The sequence below is a fragment of the Lycium barbarum genome, chromosome 11, assembly GCF_019175385.1.
Source record: "Lycium barbarum isolate Lr01 chromosome 11, ASM1917538v2, whole genome shotgun sequence".
Classification (NCBI taxonomy): Eukaryota; Viridiplantae; Streptophyta; class Magnoliopsida; order Solanales; family Solanaceae; genus Lycium; species Lycium barbarum.
This window is the reverse complement of record NC_083347.1, coordinates 21,069,361-21,074,844: the sequence shown is the minus strand read 5'-3', so window position 1 is coordinate 21,074,844 and position 5,484 is coordinate 21,069,361. Positions and strand designations below refer to the sequence as shown.

At 34.3% G+C, this 5,484-nt stretch overlaps 1 long non-coding RNA gene across 1 annotated transcript; it reads left to right on the top strand.

Moving 5' to 3' along the window:
- The first annotated feature begins 2,875 nt into the window (after positions 1-2,875).
- On the top strand, positions 2,876-5,256 carry LOC132617296 (uncharacterized). Its single transcript, XR_009573706.1, has 3 exons — positions 2,876-3,134; positions 3,772-3,828; positions 4,787-5,256. It is a non-coding gene; the product is annotated as an uncharacterized LOC132617296 (long non-coding RNA).
- Positions 5,257-5,484: the final 228 nt, after the last annotated feature.

Below are 5,484 nucleotides of genomic sequence, written 5' to 3'. Positions count from 1 at the left end.
ATCACATATGAATTCTAAACCCTTTTATGGAATCCAATTGTACTTATGGGATTTATATAGAAACGGCTAGGTGGGTGGTATATATAAAATTGTATTTATTTATTTTACATTTTTTTTTATGTAAGGAGGAACTATTGGAAAATATTTAAAAACCTTGACTTAAATATGCATATATTAAATATATATTGCACATTATTATTTATATAGAAAAAGATACAAATTTACTTTAAACATCAACATCCATAGAGTTTAACTGATTAAGAAATACCTATAAACTATACAAATATAGTCCATTTATAAAAGTCGAGACATCTGACTAAGATATGCATGTATTAAATACTATATATTAGACAAACACATTATTATTTATATAAAAATGATACAAATTTACTTCAAACATCATTTTTTTAAGAAACCAAAGAGTTAACTGATTAAGAAAATACATACCAACTATACAAATATAGTCAATTTATAAAAGTTGGGTCGTATGTATGCTTTCATGAATAACTTCTATTACTGATTTCATCAATTACACAAATAATATATGCATGCATATATATATATATATATATACACACACACTTATTATTGTTTTCCATGATCGCGCGGAGCGCGGACAAATTCACTAGTTCTTAACGGTAGCAAGCTTATGCATGGGGTGAGGAGATGGCCCATTAAGACCTGGGCTTCCCTTGAAAGTTCTCGGATTATCTCATTTAGCCATATGTCCGTCTCAAGAAGAGGAAAAACCTAAAATTGATATTTGTAATTCTATTTCAAATTGAAATTACCCAAGCATGTAATGAGGTTGTAGGATTTGAAGACTGGCATCTTGGTCTACACGATGCAGCACGATAGTTTTTATCATCATTCATCCCTTTATGGTAAATGGATAAAATGGTCCAAGTTAGACAAATGGTGTTGTAGTTACAAACCCATGTCTACATCACAAGGACTTTGTGACGAAGTTTCTACTACGCAACCATTGGATAATGTTAACAGGACCTAGAATCTTAGTTTATGTGGGAAGTTTTTTATATTCATTCGAGGTGGTCCTGCTATAAGAGAAAATTGTAGGGAATCTGTTCAGTGTCATCCACATTCTTAATCAACGATTGGCCAGATTTAAGAATATAACTTTTACGTTTGTAAAATATTGTGATAATTTCCTTGTGGATATTTGACGAAAGTAGAAGATTACGACCCTAATTTTAAGGCGTGTTTGGTATTGAGTAAAACATTTGGTATGAAGGAAAACATTTTCTGCCAACTTTTTTATGTTTGGGTGTAAAAAATTGTGAAAAATATTTTTCTAACATAGTAAATTTTTTAAAATAAGAGAAAAATAACTTCCCTAGGGAAAATAAGAAAAACAAATTTCATAAATATGATTTCACACTAAGTGGTCGTTTGGTTTGAGGTATAAAATGGGTTATGCTAGTACTAATTTTTATACCACGTTTGGTATAAGGTCTAGATTTATCCCGGGATTATTTTATACCTTGTACCAAACGTGGTATAAAAATTAGTGCTGGAATAACTCAACGTATACCTTCTTAACCCACTTATACTGAGATTATTTTATACCATCTTTCAGATGGTATAAAATAATACCAACTGATGGGATAAATTAGTCCCGAAATTGTAATCCCGGGACTATTTTAACTAGCAACCAAACGACCACTAATTGTTTAATCTCCACCCTCATACACACCCCACCCACCCCAACCCCATAACTCTCATCCCTACCATCTCTAAACTTTAGCCCAAACCTAAATAGTATATGTCTAAATTATATATAAATGTTTTTAAGACAATATTTTTTACTTATTTATTTAATATTAAAAAATAAGTAATAAAATTACTTATTTTTTAATTAAATATTTTTCAGGAAAACATTTCCCTTTATATCAAACCACACCTTATGTCAAATGGTTCAAGTTCTAGGATGGACCCATGTCTAAAAAATTGTCCGGCATGTCTACAAAATTTGTAAGTCGCCAATAGAAATTATTTCTTCCGATGGGGAGTGCCACTATTGGACTATGCCAACAAGACAAAGAATCTTAATGTGTAAATATCCTTGATAAAAACAAATCCCAGATTTAAGATAGATTTCATTTTGATTTATTTAAATGAGCTTATTCTAACAAAGTATGAAATTTTACTTAATTTTTGTGTAATTTTGTCATGGTCGAAGAAAATTCCAAAATAGTAGATGAAAAGTGTTACATCCTGTATTTTCGTACGTCGGAAAGCGTGCGAGTTAAAGTGATGGTACACATGTATTATAAGGATTTGAAGTTAAACCAATCGAAGAAAATAAATTTTGTTGAGTTTCAACATTTATTTGAGTGAAATACGGTCCAAGCTATAATACTCCGTATTTTTGGACTAGAAAATTTACTCGTCCAATATGAGCAAATTTACCCGAGCCCGGAGATTTCGATCATACCCAAGGATGAAAATCAAAAGCTCGGTGTATACAAGGAATGAAGTCCCAAAATAATTTAGGACTTAATAAGGGTGACCACGGTGATTGAGAATAATATTTTGTGTGTACCAAAAGGGACTATAGACTAGTGCTATGTCACATAATCATGGAAATGAGTATATGAAAGTGTATTAAAAATAATTGGTACTAAAGTGAATTGAGATCAAGAAATTAATTATGGTATTAAGTGGGATTAAATAAATAAGTACTATTAGCAAGTTGCCACATGGAATTAGATAATTAAAATAGTGGCATTACGTGTGAAAATAGGACTTGATGAGTCACAAAATTATGTAATGCATGATGACACATGGATAGTCTAGTTGCCTAGTAGATAAGGATAGTGGACTTGTAAACGTTATTTTAGCAATTCATTTTAGGACTTGGAGACTTTATTAAGACATTTTATTACATAAGAAAAGGGAGCAGCAACTAATTTTCCATGGAATACAACGTATTTTGAGGAAGAAAAATGAGCAGCAACGTTAGCTTGTTCCAAACCAAAACAGCAACGTTATGCAATTTAATTACAGGTTTTGCTCGCCGCTTCGATCTCGTTGTTCCGTTTCGATGCGTTGTTGAATTCGGGCTTTCTTCGAAGTGAAGTAAGCTGGAAGAAGATTAATTCTTGGCATATGAGGTAAGAATTCTCCTCTACTAGATATATTTAAATTCATCCAGGTCATAGTTAAATTATGAGACGGGAACTACGAAATTAATATCGGGAAATCGGATAAATTGTTATTGTTATCGTGTGGTCATTGTTATGAGCTACTTTGTGGGCTGGAATATCATGGGGATTGGTTGTGGTTTTAGTTGTTGTTATTTTTGTTGTCGTTATACTATGTATATAGGAAAATAAAGAAGTGTATACAAGCATTGGTATACAAATGTATATTGGGCCGTTTTGGAAGTGATTTAAGAATGGATTTAATTCTAGTTTGATATGAAATTGTTGGTATTTCGATAGAGGTTTTGGCTGTTTGGAATCTCGAGGATTGTTAAGTTTTCAGGGGGAATGCTGCCCAAATTTGTATATGCTATAGCCCGGCTGCTCTTATCGTAATTAAATTTCTGAATATGATGTTGAGCTGATGTGTACATAGCCTAGTTATATTATTGTTGTTATGGAGTTTTGGAGGAGGAAGGGCAAGATGAAACGCCGAATAATTGTCATATAGCGAGCTCGTGGCTCGTCGTATTGTCCATATGCTGTCTTGTTGGTTGTACTTGATTACAAGTTGGTTGATGCTTGTGTTACTATTATTATCTTGTAGATAAAGTCTTAAAAAGGGGCTGGTCCGTCATAATTGTTTCGAGGGTCGTAAATCAAGGTATGTAAAGCCTATCCCTTCTTTCTTTTGGCATGTCCTAGATGTAAGTAAGATATAATATGAGCTTTGGGGTAATTCTACTCACTAGTTCCGAGCATGACTTATGATTTTTATTCGTTTCTTGATGTTAGAACTCTCAGGATAGTCGAGCTATTACCCTCGAGTCTCTTATATGATTGACTAGTATATGATGTATAAAAGTTCCTATTCTTAAAGAATTCCATAGTGAGTTATGTCCTTGACTTTCATAAGCTATCTCATATTAATTTGATACATGTATATGATCCCTGAGACGTTCCTTGTTATAGTTCGTAATGACATTTAGAAAGAACTTAACATGGCTATTATCTTGATACTTGAGAGCTGATTAGTCTATTTATCTATTGAGTCTCAAAAGATGATTTGTATGTATATGGTTACTCACTACTCTGCTCATGCTTACTGTTACATCCTTCACTTAGTCCCGGGCCAGGACATATTTTCGTGCACAGATCCACTGCATTATTCACCGAGTCCCTCACTAGAGGGCCGGGACACGTTATATATATGTATATGATGACATGATGATATGATGATATGGGGATGGCGGTCAGGATGGTACATGATGATCTTATTCACCGAGTCTCTCACTAGAGGGCCGGGACACGTTATATATATACATGATGATGATATGATTTTATTTACCGAGTCCCTCACTAGAGGGCCGGGACACGTTATACATATGCATATGAACAGGATGATTCTCTAATGGTGACATTAAGTTTCATAACGAGTTAAGTCTGATATTGACACCATGATTTATGATTCAAAGGTAAGCCTTGTGGTTTTCTGGTTATTGTACTGGTTTTCTGTACTCCTCACTTCAGTATGACCCTATTTATTGTATTTATGCTTTACATGCTCAGTACATATTCCGTACTGACCCTCTTTCTTCGGGGGGCTGCGTTCATGCCCGCAGGTACAGATGCTCACGTTGGTAACCCGCCAGCTTAGAAGTCCTATTCAGCTATCTTGGAGAGCTCCCTTGTTCCGGAGTCTAGATTTTGGTACAAAATCTCTTGTGGTGTATATGTATTTTATCCAGGGGTACGGCGGGGCCCTATCCCGTCATATGATACTGTTGTTACTCTTAGAGGTCTGTAGATATATGTGTGGGTTATGTATCGATGTTGTTCAGTTGTGTCTATATGGCTTATGTTTTGGGACGTTCCCATTCGTAGTGGCAGCCTTGTCGGCTTGCGTAGATATACATATATGTTTTGAGAAGTAATGTGTTATGATAGCCTTGTCGGCTCGTTTATGGCGGGGATGTTCCCTTATATACTATGAAAGCCTTGTCGGCTTATGTACTATAATGTCTGTTGAAAGTTGTACCTCCCCAGGAGACAGGTTGTTGTGATACGTCTAAATAATGCGACAGCTTTGAGACGACGTCTTGCCTTGGTATTGATAAGTCTGTATTATGCTAGTTGTGGATGATTATAGTTAACAGGTACATACGAGTGTCCAGCTCGGGCACTAGTCACGGCCTACGGGGTTGGGTCGTGACAAAAAGTTAAGAGTGTTTTAATAAAAAAAATTAGTCAAATATCAGTTGACATTTGTGAAAATTTCATAAAATAATAATTGTATATTAACTGAATCATATAACATATT